The sequence below is a fragment of the Plecotus auritus genome (genome assembly GCF_963455305.1).
Source record: "Plecotus auritus genome assembly, chromosome: 3".
Taxonomy (NCBI): Eukaryota; Metazoa; Chordata; class Mammalia; order Chiroptera; family Vespertilionidae; genus Plecotus; species Plecotus auritus.
Window position 1 is genome coordinate 198,401,461 of NC_137772.1, and position 16,380 is coordinate 198,417,840.

Genomic DNA, 16,380 nt, shown 5'->3' on the forward strand with positions numbered 1-16,380 from the left:
ACTGTATAAATTACACAAGATACTCAAAGTTGGTCACTCAAGTGTATATGTGGCTGTGCATGTAAATGCTGTCACTTTCCTTATTTGAAAAAGCAAGTGCTTTGGTTATAAGGAAAAGATACAGAAAGATTGAGTGAGGGTAATTCAGCGAATAAGATGATTGAAGCACATGTTGGCAATGGTCAGTAGCATCATCCATTGCAGTGAAGAATAGAATTTTTATCAATGTTCCCTGTCCAGAGTGGCACTCCAAGAGTAAATCATATCACTGATTATAGTCTATAAAAAGATTTTGGAGTGTTCTAATGGAAGTAATTATTTTTTCCTGGTTCTTCTGTGTAACAGAATCCAGACATACTGATTTTCAGTCATATTAACTTAGAAATAATATATGTTCAGTTAAGTTATAGCTCTTGATCATGTCACATGAAGTCTACACCATAAATTACAGAATATTGGAAAGATTTCCCTGCTGTTAGCAAATTCAATACAAAATTACAAGAAAAAATACATTTTGTCTTCATTGGAAATGTTATAAAGTTTGAAACAAATAATACATTTAATTTCATGTAATGTGATGTGGGACCACAGGACATTTGACATGTCTTATGTCTTATGACCTTGTATTATTCAGAGCAAGTAACTGAATACAAAGTTTTTTTTTTTTTTTTCCTGTTTAACTCACTAGGGATTCTTGTTAGTTTGGGGTTTGGTAAAGTTTAAAATTTAGCTAACAAGCAGCCAGTCTCGCGATTACCCATAATTAACACTAACCTTCTCAGACCCCAGAGGTAATTGTATATGAAGAAGGGTGACTCCAGTTCCTAAGAAATCTATGACATGCCAAGAAAAAATTTTATCAAGAAAGGATTAGCTACAATATATATATATATATATATATATATATATATATATATATATATATATATATATTCTTCAGAGAGGAAGGAAGAGGGAGAGAGAGAGAGAGAAACATCAATGATGAGAGAGAATCATTGATGAGATCCTGCCTGCATGCTGCACACTGGGGATTGAGCTGCAACCTGGGCATGTGCCCTGACCAGGAATCATTGATATATGACCTCCTGGTTCATAGGTCAACACTCAACAACTGAGCCACTCCGACCGGGCCACATTCTTATTTTGAAATGAGTAACAACCAGCTGAAAATTATTTCCTCTGTCCTATCAGCTTCCATGACATTGTAAGGACTCCATTTGGGACTATGAAGGTGGCCTTGAGATGACGAGAATCCTCAAGAACAGTTTTGAACATCATTGAAATACTTGGGGTACCGCCCTAACTGGTTTGGCTCAGTGGATAGAGTGTCGGCCTGCTGACTGAAGGGTCCCAGGTTCGATTCCGGTCAAGGGCATGTACCTTGGTTGCGGGCACATCCCCAGTGGGGAGTGTGCAAGAGGCAGCTGAATCGATGTTTCTCTCTCATCGATGTTTCTCACTCTCTATCACTCTCCTTTCCTCCCTGTAAAAAAAAAAATCAATAAAATACTTTAAAAAAAAAAAAAAGAAAGAAATACTTGTGGTACCAAATCATGAGTCTGTATTTAACATTGTACAGTATGAAATAGCTAATTGTGAACAAATTAAATTGCGCCCAGCTACTTCTCACTCAAAAATGAATCGGAAGTTAGACAATTAAAATATATGTTAGTTCAAAATTTCTTTGTTGAGAGGCCATTCATATGGAAAACCAGACTTCACAAGTTTAGTTACTTTACATAGTTTTTCAAATTTTAAGTATACATTACAAACAAATTATTTGATGTTGCAAATAAGACTCAATTGAACTGTGGAGACTACAGATAGAAAACCTAATCCTGAAAGCAGTACCTAGGAAAGTTTTTATAGCATGGATTTCTTATTTATTCTCAACTTCAAGCTGGGTATGAAGTAAGATTCTTCAACAGAATATACAAGAACAAATGACAAACCCTGGTGAAATATATATAAATAAACACTTTAACAGCAATGTACTTGCTTCCAAAAAGAGACAATTTTCAACCCAGATTTATGAATGATGTGTGAAATACACAATGGAAACAGGGACAGTAAGGGCACAGGGAAAAATGTGTTTCTGTGGCCCACAAGAGTGGAATTGTACTTACTAGCTAGCTACTTGTGAATGATTAATGAAGTAGGGGGAAAAACATTAAAAAAAAAATGAAGAAGAAGAAAGGGAAAATACTTTCTATTTTTCAGATAATGAAAAGAAAAAGCAGTACCCATTGCCCAGAACAATGTTGCTGAAAAAAATTTCTGCTTTCAAAAGTAAAACTCAAGGGCCAGTGCTTACTTATTCACAATATTTTAGTGTTGATTTGAATCACTTTTGCTTTCTATTTGAATTTCAGAGAACTGCTTTCAGATTAATGAAAAATGTTTTCTTCAGTCTGACTGGAATTCAGACTACTATGGATAATATTTTCCTCTACAGAAATTAAAGGAATTTTACAAAGTTTTGTTGCAACACTGAAAATTTAGATTTGAAAATTCAACACCACAGATGTAATCACAGCCAGACACTAATTAAGCATTGGGCCAAATTTGGTCCTAGAAATGTGTATGCATAATTTGTGATTTTAGTGGGAGTTGTTTGTGGATTTTCAAGGGCAAACTGCGGCCAAACATTTATTAAAGAATCCTGGGAGAAAAAGGCTTCTAAAGAAATATGGCACTTTTATTTAATAATACTTACTTTTAAATCATTTCCTTTTGATACAGTGTTGATAAAACTGTACCCATTTTTTAAACACGTTCCATATTTATTGAAAGATAAACACTCCTTATCATCTTTAAGAGTTTACTGTTATATTAAGAGGGAATCCACACAAGGATACACAATATTCTCCATGAGAGATTCCACATTTCAAATTCTTAAATTTCTAGGATTTTTCTCATGGTAAGTTCTTGTTGATTGAGGGAGGGAAGCAAAGCATTCAGATTCAGCAAAATTTCCCTGGAACCACCTCTTGGAGAAGTTGCTCCAAATATTTGTTAAGTGTTTTTTTGATTGTTTTGTTCTCTATGGATTTTAATTTGATTTAGTATTTAATAGCATAAAAATAACTTTAAACTGTGTATGAATGTGAAATGAGATGTGTCTATGTTTGAATCTTCTTATTCCCTTTCTTAGAGAAATTTTGTAGCTCCATGTAGGATTCACGTCTTCCTCCTAGGAGTCAGTTACAGCTCTAGGAGAGTTGCTATATAAACTTTGGGGAGGTGTGAGCAACTGGACTTCTCTAGAAAGCCAAATACACATTATTCATCATCAACTTAGTCAAGCTCCCTCACTTCTCTAAGCCTCAATTTCCTCATCAGAAAAACGGTAATAACAACGCTTATTACAGCATTACTGTAATAACCAAAATAAAAAACAAGAAAATTATTTCATTTAAGCATGTGATAGGCTTTTAATTATTTTTATTAACCTTGTTTCTTCTTGTTCTCTTCCCTTTTCTCCTTCTTCTTGCTATTTTTCCTCTAATGATGATGATGATATAGTGATGTAGACTAAAACACATATTATTATTTATGTATTTTGATGCAGATATCACACACAAAAATTAAAGCCATATTCACTGCCAAAAGTATTAATATAAAATCATGATAAAGTCAACTAATTTTTTAACAATCTTTTTTTTTTTTTTTTGTAAATCCTCACCTAAGGATATTTTTCCATTAATTTTTAGAGAAAGTAGAAGGGAGGAGGAGAGACAGAGAGACACATCAATGTGAGACTCATCAATTGGTTGCCTTCTGCATGGTTCTGACCAGGGCTGGAGATCAAGCCTACAACGGAGGTACATGCTCTTGACCAGAATCGAATCCAGGACCCTTTGGTCCACAGGCTGATGCTCTATCTACTGAGCCAAACTGACTAGGGGAATTTTTTAACAATCTTAATAAACCACATACAAAAAATACTTCTTTCCACATTTAAGATTTCTTTTGCATGTCAGGGTTGTCATAATGTGTAACCAGTGAATCCAAAATTAATGTTTTTCTGCACATTTTGCATTTCTCATTGATGTGGGAGTCCATGAGGCTCAGATGGTTAGCTGATGAGCTTTTTGTTAAGCTCCTATGAAAAGTCTACTCTTCTAAGGGCTGTTAAAAGTACCTCAAAGGTGCCACAGTAAAAGAAAGAGGTTAGAGCAGCAAGTTGTGTCCAAAACAAAGGATTTTTGCCAGTCATATTTGGCATTGTGAATACTTGATACTAGGAGGGTTTCAGTTGGGGAAAGGCCCTTTCAAACAACACACTCTGACTAGTTAGATTTCATGTTCTACTCATTTGCCCCTTTTCTGATATTCTTCAGTACCCACAGTACCACAAACATCATTGCGCTGGTGTTGTCTGGTGAGGGAAGAAATCATGGTTTTTCTTTCTCTATGTAATTAAGCACTCTCACAGATATACTCCAAGGTTAAAACCAGACATTGAAAGGCAATGTACTTGGCCCTAAACCCCTCTCAACAGCATTCACCAAATAATGAATGGCTTTAGTATATAGTATAATGAATTAATAAAGTAAAACATGTACTTGTCCTGGATCAGTAAAGTAATTTCTCAAAAGGATGTGTTTTAAATTTATATTTCAACAGGACAGAATATCAGATAAATGGAGAAAAGAAAATTTGATAAATTAGACACCTTACATTCTAAGTCAATCAGGTTCACCACAAACAATACGTTTTCAAAATTAATTTTGGTCATAGTCATTATGATAAAGGCTAGTAGCTATATTTCTTTAAAAAAGTTCTTTCCTACTTAGAAAAACAGAAGAAAAGGCAGCTATGATGTGCTAAGGAAAATGGTTCTCTTTTGCCAAAGTGAAATAATGTTAATCACCAGGAGGTATTAATTACATTATTGTTCATTGGACCTTAACACTGGCTTTTATGCCATGTCCATTGTATTGCTTATTTTTCTGTTAATGTTGTAACACTGGTGATTCAGAAGGATGAAAGCCTGTGCCAGGCTCCATCCTTAAATGTCAGCCGTTTAAGTGGTTTGACTTTTATTTTCTATTTACTTTGGTCAGTGTAAATTTCTATGGGTTTTGCTGGTTGGGGGAAAGGGGATTTGAGGATCTGTAGTTCTTGGTTATTAATATTTGACTTTGTTAGTGCTATCTATTTACTATATGACTTGAAAAAAAAGAGTAAGAAGTCAGATATTTGTTCACAGCCTTTAAAATACATGGGGAGTGTGATCACACATTGTGCCTGCAATCTCTATATTTTGCTGTTCTCTTCTGTCTCACATTTAAGTAACAGTGGTCTTTGATGTTTTATATATTTTATACTATTCTCACTACTGTACATGTTTGGAGAGTCAGGAATTGGTAGTTCTTTTTAAAAAATATATATTTTTATTAATTTTAGAGAGGAAGGGAGAGGGAGATAGAAACATCAGTGATGAGAGAGAATCATTGATCAGCTGCCTCATGCAGGCCCCCATTGGGGAAGGAGCCCAAACCTGGGCATGTGCCCTGACTGGGAATCAAACCATGACCTCCTGGTTCATAGATCGATGTTCAACCACTGAGCCATGCCAGCTGGACAGTTCTCCTCCTCCTCCTCCTCCTCCTCCTCCTCCTCCTCCTCCTCCTCCTCCTCCTCCTCCTCCTCTTTCTCCTCCTCCTCCTCCTCCTCCTCTTCCTCCTCCTCCTCCTCCTCCTCCTCCTCCTCCTCCTCCTCCTCCTCCTTCTCCTCCTCCTCCTCCTCCTCCTCCTCCTCCTCCTCCTTCTTCTTTAACATATTATACTCAGAATATTTAACTTTCTGTTTAAGAAATTTCACAGTGTGTCAAAAGCCTGGCCAGTTCAATCCAGGCTTTTATTTTGGACCACACTACCTATAATTAGATTGTAAAATTGTGCTTGTGAATATCCATCCCATCATCCTCTGAGCTAATGGCATAGTCTAAATATTCCCTACGCTGAACCCAATGCTCCCAATGAACATTGCAGAAAACAACTCTAGGCTGAGTAACAGGATGTTCTAAGAGATATTACTCAGTTAAGCGTTGAAAAGCTCTCCGATCACAGGGTCTAATTTAACTACCTGGAATTGGTCATGGGAGGTAGCATGATGGAACATGGGGAAGTGGAGCCAGAGGGGCACATCATTGGCTCTTCTGCTGTTTAGTGCTCAATTTCACTTGATTACCCTAAATTGCCCCTGTGCTTGCTTGATGACAGGGCCAATTCATGGCCTACAGTGGATTCAAAGTAGTTAGTATTTCTTCTCTGCTCCAAACGGTGTGTATTTATTATTTTTCAGTATCTCCCTGTACACAAAGCAAAGAATCTATTTTCTCTCTCTGTGAACATTCCTCTTATAAATGTACTAGCAATTAGTCTGAAAAGTGCAATCGAGAACTTCTGAGAGCTTTGGGCTTCTTAGTCAACAGGGTTCAGCAGTATTCCTAGACGGTAATGTACTTTCTACAAATAGTTCTACCCGGGCTATTCTTTAGTGGCATGGTAAGAAATAATCATTTACTTCTCAAAGCTTGAGGATGTCTCTGGTTGTTCAGTCCCACATCCTTTGCTAAAATTTCACAGAAAGGACCAGGTCAGAATTTTTCCTGGGATAATCGATCAGTTCATAGACAACATATAGGACAAAAGTTCTTAACTCCTTCTGCACTGCTTCCTATGATGGGCACTTATCATGATTTATGAATATAGTGCAATAAATTATTCTTAATAGTTATCATTTTTTAAAAAAATACAGATTTTGTCAGGCTGAACCCAGAAATGGGCATAGAAAAGAAGTCTTTAGCCAAGTCTCTCATGGTGAAATCCCTGTGTCTTGTTGTACTTCTGGGCTGGTCTATCCCATATTGTCATGGCTAAAGAAAAAAAAAGGAAAGTACTTTATTTAATTCCTCATGATGCACTGTTGTTCTCCATAGACAATCTGCTTCTGTGCTGGCCAGAAAGGCCTCTTATAAGGGAGTTATGAATACTCACTCTACTCCTTCATTATCATTTTCTTTATTACAGCAATGATCTCTATTTATGACATCCCAGAATTCTATATTGATTATTGTTTTACTCCAAAAAGGGCTGGGCAATATAAAGGTTCCCTTTCTTCATGTCCAATTAAAACTAAAGTAAGGTATAACTCAGTCAATAACTCATGGGGTCTGATGAAGGCAGAATCCCCATTCACACAAAGTATCTATTCTAATTATGCAGGGGTTTTTTTCAATTTAATGTATTTTTATTGATTTCAGAGAGGAAGGGAGAGGGAGAGAAAGATAGAAACATCAATGATGAGAGAGAATCACCGATCGGCTGTCTCCTGCACACCCCACAATGAGGAACGAGCCGGCAACCCAGGCATGTGCCCTGACCAGGAATCAAACCATGACCTCCTGGTTCGTAGGTCAATACTCAACCACTGAGCCATGCCAGCCAGGACAATTATGCATTTTGATAATAGCAATATAGCCACAGAATATTTAATATTTTCTCTAATTGCATTTTCTAATTTTCAGCATAACTATCATGCCCATTACCTACCACCACAGCCTCTCTCTACCATCCAGGTTTACCTTTGACCTTTTAGAATGATTTCTTTCTGTCCTCCATACTATAGTATACAAATCTCTATACTATGAGGCAGTGTATCCAGTATTCCAAAAATTATTGCATACCATTCCCAGACCATTTCAAGGCAAAATGACTTTGATCCTCCGCCAAGGATAGGCTTAACAGATCTCAACCTATTAGTTAATATTTCAAAACTACGGGTTTAACTGATGAGATAAACTCAGCCCTTTGTTTAAGTATTTTCTAGTTTAAAGCATGATCCTCATGACTGGATTTGAGTTTTCCCAGGCTGGACTATATATTGACAAATTTAGAGCTACTTTGACCATGTATCAGCTTCTTTTCGGGTGATGCTAGCCTCTTATTTTGGGTAACATTGACTCTTCCCTAGAATAATCAAGTATAGAAGTAGTGTTGGTTTCTTGCAACTACTAATTTTTGGATAGGAACATCTCATGTTTCCAACACTTGTATCCTAAGAGGTCTCCATTATTAGGACGATCCCTGAATTAGCTGATAATTTCATCACAAATATCTTAAGTAAGTTCTGCTACAAATATTTTAGCAACTAAAACTCCTGATCTAATAAAATGCCCTGCCATTTGTGCCTCAGTGAATAAATGAGACTCATTTGTAATTATAAGCTTTCTTTTGCAGATCAAATCTATTACGTTTAAATCCATTAAAACATTCGATTATTTTAAGCAAACACTTTTTCAATTAATAGCATAGTTCCAGTTAATAGATCATAAACTCTGAATTAGTTGAAATTGGAATCAATTATAACTTATTTTAATAGCATTTTTACTTACTTCAATCTTTGGGGTTTAGTTGCTCTGTGAACATTTTAGACTTCATGCAGTGTGCTGCTAAGTGGCAGGATTTCTAAATTCTTTAGTAGTTTTCCAGAGTGTCTTGTGCTAAGCACTAGGTCCATCAAGATGCATCATAAACAAACAAGAAAACAAAGCAAATTGAGCTAAAAATATTTGTGAAACTTGGCTTATGATATACATCTCATGGATTCAAAGAACACACTTGCATATATACTGGTAGAAGGCTCTGAAATATTAATGTTTTCCAGATTCTCTTGATGATGATACCCTTTTCACAAGCAAGATTATTCATCAACTTCTAAAACTAGCATCCCATGTAACAGCCTTTGGGAAGTGCTCTGTCTGTAGGACTGATTTCAAACTCTTATTTTAACACTCAAGGCTTCATGACTCTCCAAACTTGTCTAGATGACCAATGCTCTTGTTTCAATTGTTTGGGCTTCTCCTCATTTCTTGATTGCACCGTTCAGTCTTTCCAGCTCATCCTGCCTCACGTTTCTTACTGCTGTGATATGCTCTCCCCTTTCCCTTTTTTTCTTTATATTCTACTATTTCTTCAGAGTTTAGATTATGCTCCGCTGTCAGAACTCCTGTTTTGTCTACTTCTTATTGTTCTTTCCTATTCTAGTCCTTGACTTATTTTGATCTTAAATTGATTCCTTTCCCTTCTTGGATCTTATATTGGATGACGATCACTTTTGCAGGCTGCATTTCTAGGCTCCCATGTTACCTGGCTTTTGACATTTTTAATCATCTGAATGCTCTGATGTAGGAGTGGGTTGGGTCAGGAAAAGGGAGCTGTCAGGGTTTTCTCCTTGCTTCTTTAGCAATAGTTGCATCTTCTCCATAGCTGCGCTTTTTGAGTAACTTAGACTCTTTCCTTCCATGATCAAGTGTGGAAGTGGCAGCAGCTTATTGCAATTGCTATATTAGAATTACTTCTATTTTTACTATTGTGTCCTTATTAATCTAACACCAAGCATTAAGTAAATTATCATTCTATTTTTATCACATTCTACTTCTCCACTAATTTTAAAATGCAAATTATCTATTTATCTCTATGGTAGGATTTCAACACTACATTGGCCATGACAAAGACCTATACATAATACAAATTCAGTTTGCAGAGTGATGTTTACGATATTTGCAACATAAACAGCTGAATTATAACAAACTTTTTCAAAGTGAGGCTGAAAGTGGTCAAAATACTTTTAGCACTTATGATACATTTTTTCAGTCATTTTGCCTTAGTATATAACATGCACCTTGTTCTTTACTTTTTTAAAAATATTTTTATTGATTTCAAGGAGGAAAGAAAAGAAAGGCAGAGATAGAAACATCAATAATGAGAATCATTGATCGGCTGTTTCCTGCATGCCCCATGCTAGGGATCGAGCCCGCAACCTGGGCATGTGCCCTGCTGGGAATCAAACCATGACCTCCTGGTTCATAGGTCGATGTGCAACCACTGAGCCACACTGGCCACACTGGTTCTTTATTTTTATATTTTATATTGCCTTTACTTATACACTTCTAATCTTCCCTTTTGGGTTCAAACACCTGTCCTATTTCAAGTTAGTGGTGGTCACTTACTCCTTCAGAAAATTAGTCCTTACATCAAATTACCTTAGAAGACCAGAAGGGATGTTCTGATTTTGTCTAATCATTTCTGAGGATGTTGACTCATTTACCCTGCTTGATGAATGACTCTGGAAGATTATTTTTTTTTCCTGTACAATACAGAGAACATAAACAGAAGGGCTGGAGAGGAGGAGGCACATCAAAAACAATAGCCATAATCATCATTTTAATGACTTAGTAGCAATTCTAGAAAACACAGTTTATTGCCTACATCTCCCTAAACTTTTATCCATCTCATTTTTTACACCCCCCCCCCCGCCTTTGTTTTACTCTGTGGATGCCAGTACACCTACTATCTAAAATAGCAATAGAAAGTCTTAAATCATATAGAAAAAGGAACCTTTGGTAGATTTGTATATGCAATTTACATAATAAGTTGTATTTCCCCACTGCATTCATTGAAATTTAGCCGCTTCTTTATTCTTTGTTGATGAAAAACTTAGGATTCTTTGTAATGGGACATCTTTTCTTCTCCTGGCTGGGCATGTTTCCGGTGAAATAAGGTCTAACACAGTAGTTGAATCTACTTGATGGCTCACTGCTTAAGTGAAGCCCTATGCAGTTCATTCCCTAAAATGAGCTGACATATTTCCACTGGATAGCCACTAGGTGGCAGCAGCTATGCAAAAGCGCCAAAACTCATAATTAACAAGTTGCAAAGTTGTATGGATTTGTTGTTTGATTATTTTGTTTTGTTTCTCTAGAAAGAAGTACAAAGATGAAAACTTGAATTAATTATAAAGAAGTAATAAGAAAAAATCTTTCTGTTGGATGTTTTCTGCTTTTGTGAGCAAGTGTGAAACTGCGCAGCACTTAAAACAGGGAATTGCTCATCCTCCAGCTACCAGACTGTGAGGAAGCAAGAAAAAGGTAAATATCATCTCAGTAGTTCTCAGTAGTTCTCAACAGACCAACTTTAGCTTAGGATTTAAGTTCTCACATAAAAAGGAAATTGGCAACCAAATCACTCCACTTTTTTGTACACAATGTTCTGTCTTGTTAGAGCCACCACATAGATTAAAGCACCTCCCACAATGTTCAAAATACTCTTAAAGTGTTTTTAGAACCATTTCAAAGCTAGCCCACATATTAATACTAAGGAAGTTCATTTTAGTGAAATAGAACATATGAAAAATATATGCAAAATGGAATTTGAAAAGACAAAAATTTTTCTCATATAATTTATTTTTTACGTATAAATGCATATACTTTCTAAGTAAATGTAAAGCATAAACATAAAGAAGATTCTAAAGAATAAGAATCATGCACAACAAATTTAGTTAAACCAAGTTGTGCTATAAATATCTGATGACTTTTTTCAGTACAAGACTATAATTATTAAATAATGAAAGATATAGTTTATTATAGGTGATATATTTTGTTTTATTTTTCTAAAGGAAAGTGGTTTGGAATTTGTTAAAGTTATTTTGCTGTACATATGATTGGATATTTGGAATGCACGTGCACACACGGCTATCCGGGGTAGTGCTTAACATGGACTAAACTTCTTTTTCTCAATTTCTATGTGGAGATGGACAAGGGACATAAAATGGGCGTACTGATTGTACCACAATTGATCAAAGAATATGTCATTAAGGGTTTGTGGTTTGGTGAGGTGATTTCTTACCATTGTGTTTTATAGAATGTATTCATCAGCATGATGCAATTGTGAGGACAATAATGGGGACACTGAAAATATGAGTTTTTGTCCAAGCCCTAAATAACCTCTGTTCATAGTTTGCTCTTCTGAAAATAAGTGTTCTATGGTAGGTCTTGTTTCATGGAATCTAAGTAAAAAAATTGAGCTTTAGTGTGCCTGAGGTGAAGGTCAGTATTCTTGTTTTAATGAAATCTGCATGTAGAGGTAAGATAGACTAAGCTTGGGCACCACAGCTAAGGCACTTTTCACACCAAAAATATGATGTCTCTCTCCTGGGCATATACAGGTGGGTCAGGTTGAGCTACATCCTTCATTCTTTTTTTTATTGATTTTTTTACAGAGAGGAAAGGAGAGGGATAGAGAGTTAGACACATCCATGAGAGAGAATCATCGATCAGCTGCCTCCTGCACACCCCATTGGGGATGTGCCCCCAACCAAGGTACATGCCCTTTACCGGAATCGAAACTGTGACCCTTGAGTCTGCAGGCTGACGCTCTATCCAGTGAGCCAAACCGGTTAGGGCCATCCTTCATTCTTTAGGAGGGTAAAGGTAAGATATTGGCTACTTGCCCATTGTCCATGTGATATTTCATTGAGTGACAGTGGACCCCAATGTGTCCTTTAGCATTTATGTCTCTATTATGCCTTCATTCTTTCTTCCTCATAAGAAGTGTAATAGGTATGAGGGCTGTAAAGAACAACAGAAAGAACTACTTTTTAGCTATAACTGTATAAGTAAAATGTCAGACTTTAATTTAGGTTAATATTAAATCATCTACAAAGCAAGCAGGGACAAAACTGTCATTTCCTTTATATTTTTTTAATTTCAAAATATCTTTGTTATATGAGAGTAGTTGAGATAACTCTGAAGTTTCTATGTACGTGCATGAATCCATGGAGCAGAAACGCTTGAGATTAAGAAAGGGGTGGTTGCTTTAAATCTGTAGTTTTCATTAGCAGGCAGATTTCAAATTGAGTAGCAAAGCTTTTTGTAAATTTAGCAAACAAAATTTATTAGAATTAGTTAATTAAAATAAAAGTGCTCTTTGAGGTGTTTGACATTAAAACATATTGCCATACCATTAAGAGTGATGTTTTAAGTAAAATAATTGAGACAGAAAAAGAGAGAGAGAGGCACATTGGCAGAAGCTCTGGACTGGCCTGCAAGGAACAGTCATGGAAAAACAAGTGATTTTCCTGAAGGTTGTGAAACTCACATGGGTGCTCAGTACCTTGCACATATATCCTTCAATCCTTAATGAAGAGTGCAATATACTTGAGCAGCAGGAGATCCATTTGATATCTGTGGTACTTAAGGCAAAGTTAAATTAGCATATGTGGGCAGACCTATTGCGATGGAAACCTAACCCCAATTAGACCAAACTCTTTGAAGAGAAATGAAAACGAAAATGTTAAAACATTGTGAGAAAGCTTATTTCATTGCTTCATTCGCATCCTTTTTTCCTATATAGATTTTTTAAAAACAGCAAACATTAAAAAATGAAAGCACCTTGATAACAAAAACATGGTAGTGTATAATTTGATCTAATGGACACAAAAGGAACCTACTATACTTGTGCACTGAGTTTATAAGCTGAAATAGAAGAGAGAAATGGGAACACTCACTTGAGTTTTTAAGGTACTTGGTGAAATTTAATCATATATATCACTATATTGAGAGAGTCCTACAGTTGAAATCTTGTAAAACTCTAAAAATGTTCTCTGGCAGATATTTAAGAGTTCCAATTGAAAAATCAAAACAGTATTAATGAACACAATGACTAAAATGTTTAGGTGGTTACTTCAGGGGTAACAGGTTCTTACTTCTGAGTAACAGGTGTATAGCTCATTTATGCCTAAGGATGCTGACCAATCTCTAAGATTCTCAGTTGTAAGAGTAGAGAAAGATATTAGATAGCTGAACCAGCTCAAAGTTTTCAACAAAAATGGAGCAAATTGCAAAACGTATATGAAGACTATGATTAAACATACATTTCTTCATTGATGTATATTTTTGAATAAATTTTGGTATAAGAAAATGTTTATGCCTGCTCAATGTGCAGGCTTAGTGAATTTTTTAAAAATGAGGGGAACAGCCCTGGCTGGTTTGGCTCAGTGGATAGAACATCAGCCTGCGGATTAAAGGTCCCGGGTTCAATTCTGGTCAAGGGCACATGCCCAGGTTGTGGGCTCGATCCCCAGTAGGGGGTGTGCAGAAGGCAGCTGATCAATGATTCTCTCTAATCATTGATGTTTCTCTCTCCTTTTCTCTCTGAAATCAATAAAAAAATATATATATTTTAAAATGGGGGGGAACACTTTAATAGAAATCTATAAACAATGATGCTCATTGTAGGCACCACAATCTTTCCTATACTGGTCTCTATAAGAGTATCCTGGAGTTCTTAAACTTGCAACGTTATGAATATAATGAGAGAATTTGTTGAGAGAAAGTAAGTCCACATTGTGTAACAAGAATTTCATGCATTTTATCTCCCATTATTTATTAGACAAAATATGAAATATATTCTCTGACTTTAGATACCAATCTCTACTCTCAATTCATTAACTATAACCAACATAGTTAAATGCAGTTTTCCCTATTATTTCCCTATGATATGATTTAATTGGGATTTTTTTTTAAATTTTATTGATTTCAGAGAGGAAGGGAGAGGGAGAGAGAGAAACATCAGTGATGAGAGAAAATCATGCATTGGCTGCCTCCTGCACGCCCCACACTGGGGATCGAGTCCGCAACCTGGGCATGTGCCCTGGCCGGGAATTGAACCTATGACCTCCTGGTTCATAAGTTGATGCTCAACCACTGAGCAATACCGGCCAGGCAAATTGGGATACTTTCTAAAATTCCAAATGCTGGGTCCTGCTACAGATCCAGTGAGTTAGAATCTTCAGGGTAGTTGTCTGGAAAATTACATATTTGATAAAAGTGTCAGGGAATATTTATCTTCAAAAAGTTTGGAAAATACCAGCTAAGGAAATAATGGAAACAGTCTCCCATATTCTATGTTGTTTCTATCATGCTCAGCCACCAGTAGGAATGCTTCCTAATTTGGGAAAACCAACATTGTATGTCAAATTGGTGGAATGCTATGTCTTGTTTGAACTTTGGAGGAACACAAGGAGCCCAGAGACTCTTGCCCAAGTCTGCCTCTTCAAAAAACGCTGAGAAGACTGGAAGTCATCTATCTGCAGACCCCGTGGGTTTTAGCCTGAAAAAATTGATGCCTCTCATGTTCACCGAAACCCATTGCACAATGCACACTGCTCACTTAGACTTGGCCTGAGAATGGATAATCTGGTTTCCACAGAAGGCTGACCTTACCCTGGGTATTTGTGGGAAATGCTGCTTATGCTGCAGCTCTCTGGATCTCTTATTCAAGTGCTGTGCCTGCCTGTGACTACATTCTCCAGGTATGCTGAGCATTTCTTCATGATGGGAAGGAGGGTTTTAATGTATTCTTATTAGCTGCAGTTCCAATAACTCCCTCAGTGAACAGAACAATGGAGGATGTCTGCATATGTAGATACTGTTGTTTTGCGTAATAACAATTATTTAAGGCCTTCTGGTACTAACTAAGCTTCTTCTATTGAAAATACTTTGCCCATTCTCTTTCCTTTGTCATTGAAAAAATCAAAACAACTCCATTCATTTGTATTATGACAAATTTCCCTATTATAACTCTCATAGAAGCTTGCACTTCTTCATATCACTCAGCACAATCATAATTGTACATGGTATGTGTATATGTCTAGCTACTGTCTATCTTAACCACTAGATGTTAATCTATATGATGGCAGAAACTATGTCTTTATTACTTACTTTTATAGCCTCAGTGTCTCTTGTAGGTTCAGGCACATACTATATACTCTTTATAATATTAATACGATCTATTAAATGTTTTCCAACTGTCAGGAGGTCTTCCAAGTGCTTTATATGGATTAACTCATTTAATCCTAAAAAACAATTATGTGAAATCATTATACTTATGCCCACTTTCACAAATAAGAAAATATAGGGTCATAGATGTTAAATGACTTGTTCAAAACCATATAACTGCCATGGGGGTAAGGTCAGGTTAGTAGAAATATTTACTAAACAAAATGGATAAGTGAATGAATGAAAGGAATTTTGTTCTCACTGCCAAAGATTAAATTGGTCTAGATCTCATAGGAAATTAGGTCTGATGTCTTTCTTCGGTTGCAGCGGATGTTATTAAATTTAATGCTTTCCCTACAAGTGTACTATTGGTTTATGTATTACTATTACCTAATTACCATCTAATTTTAGACATGCATAGAGATCTGTCTTATAAAAAGAAATGATTTAAAAAGTCTCTAATACTGGAAGGCCAATACCACATAACCTCTGAGGATGTTAATTGTATATTGTTGAGTGTACAGCTAGTGAATCTTTCAGTAATCCCTCTGATTCCCATACAGTTACATCAGTTAAAACAGGAAAGATTGAGGAAACATTTTTAGACTTCTAAAACTCAATTGACTACTCTACATTTATCTTATTATTTTTAAGAAATTTGTATGTTATTGTTTTATGAATGATTATATTTTCCCAAAAGGTTAACATGAATAACCAAAAATGAAGTGACATATAGTGTGTAATTGGTAATT